Consider the following 15,563-nt stretch of genomic DNA (forward strand, 5'->3'; position numbering starts at 1 on the left):
CCCTCCCCCGCTGCACCTTCCTCCTCCTCCTCCCTCCTCCTCCTCCGGTCCCCCTCTGCCCTCTCCCCTGTTTCGTCGCCTGCGCCGTCCTGAGGAACTTCGCGTGGGCACATTAGTAAGAGTTAACATGTTATCTGTAAGAGTTAACATGTTAGCTGTAAGAGTTAACATGTTATTTGTAAGAGTTAACATGTTAGCTGTAAGAGTTAACATTAAAAAAAGTGGTGGGGCACATTTTTTTCAAAAAAAGGGGCTAAAGCACATTAAAAATATAGGAGGGGTTGAGGCACATTGAAAGTTCAAATTTGTGGCCTAAAAGCAATTTTCCCAAGAAATTAAGAAAGCGAAAGAAATAAATTTTTTTTAGAAAGAAGCAATTTTTTTCCTCAAAAATAACAGAAGTAAAGAAAAATTGTGTCAAGTCCCCAAAATCAATATATTCATGTGCTGCAATCCTTTCACTTTTTCCTAATGTGATTCAGCCACAATAAGTGTCACATCATGTGCTGCAGCTCTCTTTTAGCAATTATTACCCCGCCAACTAAACATAGAGAGCATAAAAAATACAAAATCCCAAAATGTTATTTCTCCTCTATTCTTTCATGTTAGGTCTATTTAGAATTTATGTTAGCTTTAATTTCAATTCACATTAAGTCTAATAATAGTTCATGTTACGTCTATTAATAGTTCATATTAGGTCTAATAATAGTTCATGTTAGGTCTAATTTCAGATCATGTTAGTCTAATAATAGCATGTTAGGTCTAGTTTATATGTTAAGTCTAATAATAGTTCATGTTAAGTTTAATTTTAGTTCATGGTAGATCTAATAATAGTTCATATTAAGCCTAATAATAGTTCATGTTAGGTCTAGTAATAGTTTATATTAAGTCTAATTTCAGTTCATGGTAGGTCTAATGATAGTTTCTGAGCCTAATAATAGTTCATGTTAGGTGTAATTTTAGTTTATCTTAAGTCTAATAATAGTTCATGTTAAGTCTAATTTTAGTTCATGTTAGGTCTAATAATAGTTCATGTTAGGTCGAATAATAGTTTATGTTAAGACTAATTTCAGTTCATGTTAGGTCTAATAAAAGTTCATGTTAAGCCTAATAATAGTTCATGTTAGATTTAATTTCATGTTAAGTCTAATAATAGTTCGTGTTAAGTCTAAATTCAGTTCATGTTAAGTCTAATAACAATTCATGTTAGGTCTAATTTCATGTTAAGTCCAATTTGATTCGTGTTAAGTCTAAATTCAGTTCATATTAAGTCTAATAACAGTTCATGTTAGGTTTAATTTACTTCATGTTAAATTTCTTTTAAGTCTAATTTACTTCATGTTAAGTCTAATTTGAAATTAGACCTAACATGAATTATTATGTGTCCTAACACGAGCTATTATTAGACCTAACATGAACTATTATTAGACTTAACATGAAATCAGATCTAACATGAACTATTATTAGACTTAACATGAACTATTATTAGATATAACATGAACTGAAATTAGACTTAATACGGACTATTATTAGACATAACATGACCTGTAATTAGACCTAATATGAAATTAGACCTAACATGAAAGAATATAGTAGATAAAAATACTTTTTGGTTTAATGCTTTTTATCTTCTCGATACTTAGTTAGCGGGTAATAATTGCTAAAAGAGAGTTGTAGCACATGATTTGACACTTCTTGAACTTGAATCTCATGAAAAAAAATAAAAAGCCTGCAGCATACGAAGATATTAATTTTAGGGTATCGACACAATTTTCCAGAAGTAAACTTCATGGCTATTACTTATGTTACTTTATGATTTATTTCTGCAGCGGTGCTATTTGGCTCGCGCCCCCCAACTAGCGCCCAACTCGTAAGAGAGAGGAACATGGAATGGGCCCTAGCTGTGGGGGCTCACCCCTATGTTCCTCTCTCTTGCGAGTTGAACGCGGGTTGGGGGCGCGAGCTAAATAGCATTTTGGTTATTTCTGTGCAAACAAATTGACCACACGCAATCTAACCGATAAGAAAATAAGTGGAACTATAAAAAACGGTGGGGAGCTCAAATTTTATGTTTTAAAATGTGAGACAATATTCTATGCTTTAGTCAAATCAAACGGCTGCCGGTACAATACAGCTGGATCGTGTTACGTCATCCACTCGCCCGTGATATCTGGCGATCCTGACCATTGGCGTTTCCGATGGCGTGGGATTTTCGATGCGGACATCTCCTTTTTTTGTACGTCTTTTTCAAAAGCTCCGCTTCATGTTAAACTGTTCCGAAGGCACACTTCTGTGCCGCTCGTGCCATCAAGCGTTCGAGCTCCGTTCTTTCATGCTGAGAAAGCGAAAAGGATATTTAAGCTAAAAAGGGCGCTTAATGTTATCCTTTTGTTTTTAATCACATTTGTTTCGTTTCGGAGTAACTTTATCAAGAAGCTTGTAAATAATTTGTTGATGCCTGCAGGTTAAATGTTAGCGCATGGTTGGAGCAGTGACGCGAAGAGTTTGCACTTAAAACTGTTTTTTTCCTTTTCGTGCTGGCTGTATTCGACTGTTAACATTTTTGGTATTGATAAAACTTCATTTTCACACCAAACAATGGACCGTGCTGTTTGCCTCGCGCTTTAGTGTGCGAGCCAAATCGCACATAGAGGAGGAGGTATTTTTAAGAATGAACCGAACAAAAGAAAACAAGAAAACTACAGGAAATAAGTTTCTTATAATTCATTTCCTTTTTTTTTTCGCCATCCGAACAACATCAAAACTAGTTTTCTTAAAAAATCACTCACATCATCCAATAATAATGTGACAACTCATCTCATCTCATCTCCATTTCTTTGATTTCCTTTTTTTTAGCCAACCGAACACTCCAAAACAATTCTTCATTTTCCATTTCTTTGATTTCCCATTTTTTTTTAAGGCAAACGAACAGGAGTTGGCAAACGAACAGGAGAAATGTACACAGAAAAACACTGAGGGGAAAAAAAGGCAAAATAAGCCAAAAGATCTATGAATTTAATTTAACCTGAAAAATTATTTTAAGAAACATTCCATTCAATTAGAAGAATTTCCGTACATAGATGATATATTATTTTATGAAAAATTCTTTAAGGACCCAAAATATGGGACCAATAAAGGGGACAAGTGAGGTGTCCCCCTCCTATTGGATAATGAATTGGTCATCATTAATGATGGTCAACTCATTATCTAATAGAAGGGGAACACCTCACTTGTCCCCTTTATTGGTCCCATATTTTGGGTCCCTGTAGCAAAGCTCCATTGATCACTCGCGTGTGCCCTACGTGGCCTCCAACGTGGAAAGTAGTTGGACTCAAAATTATGAGCTGCAAGTGGTTCTTTATTCAAATGAGCGTTCAAAAGATTTACGGTTCAATTTGGGGATATTCTTCTTCTGTCTAGGGTTAATGAGTTAGAGCAACTGAATCTGGAGATGAGTTCTTCAACATTAAGCTCTCTTAGGGTTAAATTTAAGTTGATCTAACCCAATTTAACCATAGGAGGAAGAGGAACACATCCAAATTGAACCCTAACTCTTTTAAGGCCTAATTTGAAAAAAGAGCCCCCTTTTAACCACAAATCTGAGCTCAACAGCCTTTCATGTTGGAAGCCACGTAGGACACACATGAGTTGTCATGTGACTGAACTCACCGAAATTTTGGCTTCCGGGCAAAAAAAAGTGTATTTATCACCGTATTGCACAAAATATATTATATCGTCACCAGAGTAAGAAAATATAACTAGTTTGTATATAGTGTCTACAAAAATGTCAAAATATACCAAACTAATAATTTTGCCCAAAAAACTCATTGATGGAATTCATTAATTAAAGGGTCAATTTCACGAAACTCTCAAATTGTCCGAGATTATTCTCAAAATTTCCTGAAATTTTTTGTCCTAACAAAACCCTCACAACTCTAGGTCATTGGGTATCTCACACAACCTCTTAAACTTTTTCCCATGGAACCTTTGCAGTGTTAATGGATCACCAAGCTACATAATAGAAGAAATGTTCTACGTCATTAAAATCGTTAGGAGTCCGCAGAAAATATTTGAAAGTTTAGGAGGAATTTTGCGATGCACCTAAAGTTTCATGCATTTTGCGGGGAAAAAGAATTCGAGGTAGTTTACTAAAGATCTCTTGAAAGTTCAGGGGTTTCTATAAAATTTATCCTTCGCTGAAAAGGATGATTATTTTATAAAGTAAAACCACATTAGAGCATAATAAGGTTATTTGTTCCTATTAGCCAAGGACGTAATCTCCATATTCGTTAGGGAGAGCTTTTTTTGGTCAAATTAATTAGCTTGTGAGCTAATCTTTTTCATATCTAACTGTTTTGATAAATCACCAACAAGGTGATTTATAAGCCCCATTTAAAGAAACGTTAAGATTTTTCAACTTTTGAAAAACTAGTTTATAAGCTCATCATATAAATAAGTTCGATTTGACCAAGTAAATGTTTTTTCTATCCATATAACTTTTATAAGAATTTTACGATAAAAAACAAAAGCCAACATGACTCATAAGCTTCTAAAATATAAACTCTCCCAACACTTAGCTGAGTTTGGATAGATTTTTTTTGGAGGAGAGGGGAAGGTTATAATATTAACCCTTCTAAAATCCTGTTTTTCTGCACTTTGTTATTTGCAAGGAGAGGAGACGGGATGGCTAAATGCTAGAAAATCCATCCACTTTCTTAATCCTCTTAAAGTGGACAAATTGGGAGGGGGAGAGGAGAGATTATAAGTGAATTTTTCTTTAGATTTCAAGATCGTCCTAGGGAAAACTAAAATATTCATATTTAATAAAAGTGTATAATATATCTTTAGAATGAAATATTGATCAAGTTGTTTCCCTTCTCTTTCCACCATCTACTCAACAAACACGTATTATAGTGAACTTTCACATCCTCTTGTTGTCTACCCAAACATAATTAATTAGATCTCACCCCTCCCTTTTGCATTCCCTCTTGCTGGATTTACCTCAATCACTCCACTCGCCTCCCCTCCTTTGTATCCAAAGTTACTTAGGGGGGTTAGTCATTTAGAACTTAAAACTTGAACTGAGATAATTTGTGGGATAAATTTTTAAGGTGTTAGTCACATAGAACTAGGAAATGAGATATTTTTTTATAGTGTTAGTCAAGTAGAACTTTTGTAGAACTAGAACTGTATTATTTTTTTGGTGCGTTAGTCAAGTAGAATTCTACTAGAATTAGAATTGAGATAATTGGTCATAATTATCCCACACATTGGAAAGAATACAATTGGGGAAAAAAATAAAACGCCGCATCCCTCCCTCTTGGTTAGTTTCTCCGCCTAGAAATTTTCTCTGCCATGAAGTCAATCATCCGTTCATTTTTCTGTCTTTACTTTGTTTTTTTTGATGATTAGATCTTTTATTATTATCTTCAAGATGTATTACTTTATTGATAGCTTTTTGACGTTAAATTACTTTATTATTATTTGTTTGATCTAAGTTTTCTCTCCACAATAGTGGTTTAGGTTAAGGATATAGTGTTGGTGGGTTAGTGCTAAAGATATGCAGGCTATTTTTGTTTTTTTATAAGTTAGAAAGCAACTTTGCGATCACATTGATGATTAGATGTTGAATGGCTAATGGTGATATCTATTATTATTAAATCGGCTCAGTAAATTGATTGGGATATTTATAGTTCATCTGTCGATCATCTGTTTAGCAGCCATGGATGATTCCTGTGTACATTTCATTTATTTACTGATTTGGTTTTAGCGATCATGATGAGATTGGTCCAAAGGGCTAATGGCTGAAAAATGCTTATTTTTCTTTCTTTATGATGTTATGAGATTTGAACTTCGACATTTATGATCCTCCATTAAAAGCTCCACGAAATGTTACTGATGCAGACGATGACTCCGATAAAGAAGACGAGTTACAGACTTAACGAGCAGCTCTAGGAGCTTGGAGAAATTCTATGTCAGATGTCATGTGGGATGATAGAAGCCATGTGGGATGATGGAAGTCGAGTCACCCTAGGGATTTAGATTTTTATTTATTTGTAAATTATTTTATTATTTGAGATTAATAGTGATGCTTTATTGCATTATGTTTTATAGTTATTACTAGAATTTGCTTATCAATATTATATTATTTTTAATATACAATTATTAACAATAGTAATTTATACCCATTATTACCCCCATCAAATTATCCTACCAAATTATGCAACTTCATAATATTATCCATCATTATCCCACCAAATTATCCTACCAAATTATCACACTTTAAGAATTACTCATCATTGTTCCACTAAATTATCCCAGTGTCAAAATATTATCCCACTTTACCAATTATCCCAGTTCTATTTAAAAAGATCTAGGTGACTAACCCCTTATCTTTTATTCTCTTCAATTTATAAATCTAAATCTAAATTATTATTATGTTATTAACGCTACACACACTAGATACATAGTAGTGGTTTATGGGTGTTTAGCAATTGAAAAATAAATAAATAAGTGAACTGAATATTCGTACCACGAGTATCTTTAAAAAATATCTCGTACCATCAAAATAATACATTCATACTGTGATTGTCATCACATAGAATTAAAAATATATACAAATGATAGAAAGAATTAAGAATAAAAAACTGAGGTAAAAAGTTCTTTGTGTTTTGCTCTTTTCCTTTGAACCTTCCATTTTCCACATGATTTGATAAATCGATGTGTTGGTCTTTCGGACCTTCTTGGGTGTCTATATTAGCCTCTTGATGGAAGAAAATTTAGGTTTAACGAAAAACAGGTTAAATTTTTTGGATTGATCGTGTATTTTTTACCGGTACATCGAATGCTTTGCCTGTGGACATTTGTATAGCCAAATCAGGTATAAATAAACTATAAGGGGGTGTTTGTTTCACTCTTTTTATATAAATAGGAATAGGAATTAGATCTGGCAGCGGCAAAACTATAAATAAAGGATTCTAAATGTATCATATTCATAAGTTTGATTCATAACAATTTTATAGATTTTGAAATCTATAAAGTTGGAAAAGAGGGGGCTTTTTATGGAAACCCAAATCCAATGGGTTTGGGTGGAATTGGGTAAAAAAACTGACACCACCCACTTATTTCCCTTGACACCACCCACTTATTTCCCTTTCTCTTTGTTTTTCGGAATCCACCGCACCACAAACCCTAGACTGGGTTTCGGCCTTATCCCGCTAATCTTCTCCCGCCTCTTCTCAATCCTCTTCGCGCCTCTTCTCGAACCGTTCTTCGATTTCTTTTTCAAATACGAGGCTCAGGATCGAGCTCTATTGTCGGTTGTTGGCTTCGATTTCTGTTGGTTTAGGGTTATGTTTACAGCTTCGATTTCGAGCTTTGAGTTGGTTTTGGTGGGTTGTTGTCGGTTGGTTAGGGTTTTGTTTACAGCTGCTTGCGGTGAAAGTTGATGTTTTCATTGTTATCAAATCTATTACAACTTTAGTCGTTACAATAAACTCGAATGAAATAAAAAGTTGATCTTTTTATAAGATCTCCTTACACAATGAAAATAAAAAGTTTACAACTTTATCAAACAAACGCAGAGATCGTTTATCGGTCTTCTGCTTGCGTGGGATCTTTGCCTGTGCCGGGGTTTATCCGTGGACCACCGTCGATCAGATCTGATTGCTGAAGAATTGGGCAGAGCTTCGTCTATTCGCGAAGGGATTGAGAAACTATAGCTCTTATCTCGGCGAAGCGAGATAATTGCTCTTCTTAGAATTACCACAACGGGATAATTCTAAGGAACGGATCCGGGAAATTGTAGATCTGACGAATCTCTCTCTTGCGTTGAAGAACTCGATCCGATCTCTCCTCCTCCTCTCTAAAATCCGTGCACCTTCAATCTTCAATCCGGCAGGGCTTCGCCTAATCTCCAAAATTCCAGATCTTGAAAAATGAGGGCCTGGGGCTTGTATTTATAGGCTCGGGGAGTTTGGAGCGGTTAAAACCACCTAAAAGTCCAAATCTGCGTTGGAGACACCCCGGAGTGTCTCCACTTGATCCGAGACACCCTAGGGTGTCTCCCCTTGATCCGAGACACCCTAGGGTGTCTCGGCCCAGATACCCCCTCCAAAGCGTTCCAGTCTCGTTTCTTTTATAGAAGAGGCTGGAATACTTTGGATATGATTGGTCCAGCCTTCGGTCAGTGTAAAGGACCTGCAGTTAGCTTCAATTCTTGACTCCTTCGATTTTCAGTCTATTCGATGCTTTGACGAATAGCTGAAATCCTTCCGGCGCCGCGTTTATCGTCTGGCCATCGTCGAAGTCTCAAATCTAAAACTGATGAGTTGAGTTTGGTTCGTGTCATCGAGTTGACTTTGAACTGACTATCTCCGTCATGATATATTGACTCGCGTTGACTTTTTGATCACAACGCGTTGACTGGCGTTAACCTAGGGTTACGCGTTGACTGGCGTTGACCTAGGGTTTCGAATCGCTTGACGTTAACACAGTTTATACTCGTACGTTTGCTGGAGTATACACAGTTTAAGCTCTTAAGGTATTGAAGCATGACAGTCCCAACAATTGGGATTGCAGGACCAACTGTTAAGGCTGATTCATCTGCATGTATAGATCTTATCCTGAAGTTGTTGGATGCTCAAGTCACGAGAGGTGCGTCAATGACTCGCATTTATTGAATTTTTGGCAAATTCTCAGCCCTCAACGGGTTTGATGAGCCTTTACCGACCACCGTTTGAGTCGGGCTAGCATGCAGATTGTTTAGATCCGTTCTGCACATAACGTTGTGCTAAAAGAGTTAACTCTTTTAGTGCTACGACATCGAATACGTAGATTTCGTCTTTCTCACGGGAATAGACTACCCGGCAACGTGTGTTAGACGTAGACTTAGGATTTTTGGCAAATCATCAGCCATCAACGGATTTGATGTGCCTTTACCAACTACCGTTTGAGTCGGGCTAGCAAGCGGATTGTTTAAATCCGTTCCCTACGATATTGAATACGTAGACTTCGTCTTTCTCACGGGAATAGACTACCCGGCAACGCGTGTTAGGCGCTGACTTATCCTTACTTAGGATTCAGGATAAAAATCCCCAGACTCGGATTCTGGTGTCTTCTTTAACCGGTAAAAGACTAATCCGACAACGCGTGTTAGGCGTTGGCATATCCTTTCTTAGGATTCAGGATGAACTTCCCCACACGTGTAAGGCATGGATTTTGTTGTTATTAATAACAACATGCCACAATGTTGAATATGTGGGCGGATGTTCTTTTTAACGGTTAAGAACTAACCGGCAGCGCGGGTTAAGCGCAGGCTTATCCCTGCTTAGGTTTCAGGATAGAATACCCCAGAATCGAACTTTGGTGTCTTTTTCTATGGAGAAAGACTAAACCGGCAGCGCGTGTTAGGCGCAGACTTATCCCTGCTTAGGAGTCGAGATAAAGTTCCTCGTGCATGAAGTGCACGGATTTTTTAGGAGTTGAAAAAGTGGTGTCTTCTCTTGGGGCAAAGACGAACCCGAAATGGGAGAGGAAGAATTTTATATTCTATCTCCCAACACCGAAAAGGGAGAATTTTATATTCTATCTCCAGTTGGAAAGGAGACTCGAGGTGGGATCTCCACCCCCAGAATCCGGAAAGGTGAAACTAGGAGTGGGATCTCCACTCCGAGAATCGAAAAAATTCGGATAACCCTAACTGTCGGAAGGTCTGATTACCGAACTAAAGATGAATTTCTCGTTTATCGAGAGTGAATTGTGGTTTTGGTCCTAACTGTAGGAAGGTTTGACCAAGCAGGAGTTTGAGATGACCCTAACTGTAGGAAGGTTTGATCACTCGATTTGAAAATGGACCTCTCGTTCATTGGAAGAATCGAGAGGGGATTTTGGTTTTGGTCCTAACTTTTACAGGTTTGACCAGAGATTTGTGGATCTCTCGTTCATTGGAGGAATCGAGAGGAGATTTTGGTTGTGGTCCTAACTGTAGGAAGATTTGACCAAGTGGGAGTGAGAGTACAAATTATAATGGGAGTGTTGACTTGTACAAGTTACTCAGAGGGGGTTCCTGGTGTTAAGTAATAAATACTTAACGCGGAGGGGTTTAACGATTGTCAATGATCAGGATATTAAAATACTAAGTATTATGTCCAGACTCTAACAATGGGAGTGTTGAGTGCACAGACGTATCGAGTGTTTGAGTGGATTCAACCGAAGGAATTTTGGTGGTCCCACAGTCAATTAGTCTGATCTGTGGGGGATTTTGTGGTGGAAGACTGTGAGTTTTCAAACACCAATGGGGATTTTGTGAGGAAAGATTGATCTAATGAAGTGATCGAATCTCGTCTCAACAAAAGAGTGTTTGGAAATCACGGTGGGTTTAGTGTTTATCACTTTATTTGTAATGATTGGGTTATCCCTAAGAAAATTACATATAGTATTCTTCCGGGAACTTCCCGTTACATGAATCATCCACCCCCAGCTTCTTCGCGAAACTGGGTTTATCATTGCATTCGGTTACATGCTCGGGTTATCCTTAAGAATATTACATATAAAAATTCTCCAGGAACTTCCCGTCAACGGTAGGAAATAGTTTAGACTCATATACCAATTGGAGTATCAGGGAGCAGTTTAACCTCTTATACCGGTCGGAGGGTTAAGAAGCATTTTATACTCTTATACTTGTCGGAGTGTTACCGTTCTCATTTGGCTTATCCCAGCGTTATGACGCCGGCTTCAACCAAGGTCTGAATGCTATTCTTTAAAGTAAAGCAAGCCTTGGTAGGATGAAGGATCCTCCTGTGGTACGCGCAGTACTTCGGATCTGCAGTATTGTTAGCTTCCTCCTGATTTGTGATGGGCGGCAGCTTGATCTTGTTGTTTTCAAGAAGGGTCTCGAAGATGGCTGGAACGTCTTCGTCCTTGAACGAGTACTCTTTTTGGAGCCTCGGATCCGAACTATTCTGCTGTCTTCGGGACTACTGTTGCGACGTCTGATTAATGTCAACAACTGTTATAGGTGCCTTCCCTTCATTATGGGAAACGAGACCCGGATTCAGAGGGTTAGTCATCGGTTGGCATCTTTCAACCTTCCTCCTTCTAAGGAATCGTTCAGCCTGCTCTCCGCGCGCCTTCAACTCTCTCCAGGTATTGAGTGGCTCTACTCCCATAACGTCCAAGATGTTAATGGACAAGTTGTTATGACAGGTTTGCAAGACGAATTCCTCCGTGACGGGATCCTTACAGTTTATTGCCTGATTGCGGAAGCGTTTGATGAAGGTATCCACAGACTCTCCGTCTTTTTGTTTCTCATCGAAGAGTGTCCTGATCGACACTTCAGCGTCATCATCGAAGAAATGAGTGAGGAACATGCTCTCCAGGTCCTCCCAGCTGTTGATGCTTTCGGGTTTGAGACGGCGGTACCAATCGAAGGCGAGCACGCGAAGGGTGCCAACAAATGACCGGACCATCAAGGCTTCATTACCGGAGACCGTGCCCAAGTGGGACTTGAAATAGACCAGATGCTGAGTGGGGGAACCCTTCCCGTCGAACGGCGTAAAGTTGATCAGGTTGAACTTCATCGGATACGGGATTGATTCCCATTCTCTTGGGTAAGGACATGGAATCCCGGTCTTTTTTACCTCTCGAGCAGACATCAGAGCGTCGATTTTGCTCTCGAGATCCTTCATCTTTTCATCCTCGTCTATATCCTGTTTTGGACAATTTCCGAGAGGAATAATGTGGCCACCCCCAATGTTATCATTATTGGTGGGTCCACCCCCAGTATTATTGTCCTTAGTGGGACCACCCCAGCGTTGTGTTCATCCACATCTGAATCGCTACCTGCTTGGTTAGCAGTGCTGCGACGACTGGACTCACCTAGCTGATTCGACAAAGCTCGAATTTGTTGGTCATGCATTTGTCTCATCTCCTGCATAGCCATTTCCATCTCAATCTTGAATGCCTCTTTCTGCTTGGCTAAGGCTTCCTCAACCATTTTGGTTACTTGCTCGGTGTTGACCATGAACACTTCCCGAGCTTGTCCTATGCTAGACGTTGTATCGTCAGAGGCGATTGCAGAATAAGAATCCGAGAGTTCGTCATCGGAATGAATTCCTTCATGGACACCCTGGTAATCATTATGGCCAACGGTTTCTAGCTGAAGCTGAGATGTTTGTTGGGTTATTCCCGAACTGACTCTTCTTCCTGGAGAGAAATTAGGGTTGGAACCACTTGAAACAATCGGAGATTTTCCCTTATTGACCATGTTGATGGTAACTTCTGGGAATTCATCATCTCGAGCAACCGATCCTCTTTGGTGGAAACGCCTTGATTTGGGCTTCGTCGTTCCATCGGAGATTCTCTTGAATACTGAGACCCTCCGCAGAGCGGTCTTGGGGCAGCTACACGTTGATAATACTGCCTTGATAATTTTGATACACGGACAGTGAGAGTCCGCTTCCCGGGTACTTCTCTTTCGAGACTTATTCGTACCCCCAACCTGATAGTACAACTCATCGACATTGCGGTCGGAGTAACCTATCGTCTGCTTACATGGATTCTCAGGTATAACGCGTTCGTCTGTCTGAAGCGTTTTCCTCTGAGTAAACATTGCCTTGTTGGCATCTACAGGAGTCACACTTTTGGAATCATACCCTTGTGAGGGTGAAACCTTAACGGGCTCCTGGTTTTCTGCACGTACCTCCAAGCGGGCTGTTGTAGAAATTGATTTGTTAGGAGGTCGCGTACGACCCCCAGTCCGGATGTTTGCTCGAAGCTCCTTTAACGGTCTCCAGCTTTCCTTAACAAGTGCTTTTCCTCGATTCTCGGGTAGGGCACCGACACGATCCTTCAATGGGATTCTAGATTTGGAGAGACTCACGCTGTCATAGGGCTTCACCGGAAGTGCGGAAGCAATAGGAGCGGGATCTGGAGTTGACAAAGGCTGGAAGGCAGCTTCGGATGCTTTTGCCTTAGGCGCTGATTTGGCTTTTGGTGCCCAAACTTGTTTGGATCTCGGCGATCTCTTAACTGCCTCTTCCTTTTGCATTTCCTGTGCTTTTCGCACAAGGGTCCGGGCATGCGCAAGCAAGGCGCGGTGCTTCTGGATTCGCTCCTCGAGAGTAGAGCGGGTTCTTTGGACACGAACCCATTCATTAATTGGAGATCGAGAGGAGGATACCGATGCTGGTCGTGGCGACAGATTGGCCACTTGGCGCTTTCTGAGCTTCAGATCTGCTTGGTAATGGAGTCCATCCATCTGATCCAAAGCCTTGGCGAATTGGCGCGCGAGGCGTTGTCGTTTTCTTTGACGTGCTCTCTTTGATAGAGTTGGCGCGCCTTCAGCAGGCGACTCCTTAATCGTGAAGGAGTTCAGATCTGCAGATCTGGTCTCATTGGACACCAGCGGACCGTTGCAAGGTACGACTGTAGCATCGACTACAGGGAGATCGACTTCTCGGATCTTCAGATCTGGAGACCGGCGGATCTTCTGGGAGGAGGAGGAGATGTACTCTTCGAATTTCTGCTGGTCAAATTCGTATTCGACCTCTTCGAGCACCGGGATCTTGATCGTCGGCTGCGGCACGACAGCTTCGGCAGCGAAGCTGTTGGCTCCCACTGTGGTCGCCAGTTTGTTTTCGGTAAAAGTTGCCTTCATTACTGAACTCATTATAATATTAGTGTTTACAAAGAATTCAGATCTTAATCAAAAGAAAAGAAGAAAAAATTACAACTTTCTCGAAAACAAACACAATATCCGTTCGTCGTCTCTTGCTCGCGTGGGTCTTTAGCCTATGACGGGGATGTTGATATCCGTGGACTACCTGGCAATCAGATCAGATCCAAAGCTTCGTCGATCCGCGAGGAGATCTAGAAACAGAAGCGCTTAACTCGACAAAAGCAAGATAATTGCTCTTCTTAGAATGATCACAACGGGATAATACTAAGGATTGGATGCAGGTGATGTAGATCTGACGACTCTCGATCTCTTGCGTTGAAGAACTCGATCACTCTTCAGTCCGGCAGGGCTTCGCCAATTCTCCAAAATTCCAGATCTTAAAAAAAGAGGCTCCAGGGGCTGTATTTATAGGCTTCCAGGAGATCCGGGTGGTTAAAACTGATCGAAAACCGTCAAAAACACGTCCCAAGTGCGAGACAGCTCGGGGTGTCTCGCACCTGTGCGAGACAGTTTCTACCCTCTTTAGTATTTTGGCTCTAATTCTTTCATCCGAACTCGGATTTGAAAGATTCAAAATGTGTTGGAAATCTGACAAAGAGATCTACAACTTTTATATTTTGAGTTTCTTCAGATTCTAACCGGATTATGGCCAAAAGTGCTCCACAAGGTCCGAGACACCTTTGGGTGTCTCGGCCAAGTCCGAGACACCTTTGGGTGTCTCGGCGCTATTTTGATCATAACTTCCTTATATGACCTTCAAATGACCTGATTCTAGATGGGTTGGAAATCTGACAAAAATATCTACAACTTTCATGTTTTGAGTTTTTTCAGATTGAAAACGCATCATGGTCAAAAAAGCTCCACAAGTTCCAAGACACCTTTAGGTGTCTCGGCCAGGTCCGAGACACCTTTGGGTGTCTCGGCGCTATTTTGATCACAACTTCCTCATATGATCTCCAAATAACCTGATTCCAGATGGGTTGGAAAGCTGACAAAAATATCTACAACTTCCATGTTTTTAGTTTCTTCATATTCAAAACTAATCATGGTCAAAATAGCTCCACAAGTTCCGAGACACCTTTGGGTGTCTCGGCCAGGTCCGAGACACCTGTGGGTGTCTCAGCGCTATTTTGGTCATAACTTCCTCATATAATCTCCAAATGACCTGATTCTAGATGGGTTAGAATGATGACAAAAATATCTACAACTTTCATATTTTGAGTTTCTTCAGATTCAAAACGAACCATGATCAAAACAGCTCCATAATTTCCGAGATACCTTTGGGTGTCTCGGCCAGGTCTGAGACACCTGTGAGTGTCTCGGCGCTATTTTGGTCATAACTTCCTCATATGATCTCCAAATAACCTGATTCCAGATGTGTTGGAAAGCTGACAAAAATATCTACAACTTTCATGTTTTGAGTTTCTTCAGATTCAAAACGAATCATGGTAAAAATAGCTCCATAAGTTCCGAGATACCTTTGGGTGTCTCGGCCAGGTCCGAGACACCCTTGGGTGTCTCGGCTTTGGCCGAGACACCTTAGGGTGTCTCTTAAGGTGTCTCGGTCGTGCCGAGACACCTCGGGTGTCCCAGTTCAGCCTGAGACGTTCAGTTATGCCTGTTTGTTCGTTTTCGCCGTAACTTCTTCATCCGAACTCGGATTTGAACGATTCAAAGTGCGTTGGAAAGCCGACGAGGAGTTCTATAAGCTCCAATGATTAGATCATCTGTGGAATAAATGAGACACGAAGGGCATTTCGTCTTTGTAAGTGACACGGGGCTCCCGATCAGTTCATATCCTTATTATTCTGAAACTCCGTTGCTTCACATAGTTCGTCAACCCACTTCATATGTTTGTCGACATCAATCAAGCTCCTGTGACTTG

Source organism: Asparagus officinalis, chromosome 2 (genome assembly GCF_001876935.1).
Source record: "Asparagus officinalis chromosome 2, Aspof.V1, whole genome shotgun sequence".
Taxonomy (NCBI): Eukaryota; Viridiplantae; Streptophyta; class Magnoliopsida; order Asparagales; family Asparagaceae; genus Asparagus; species Asparagus officinalis.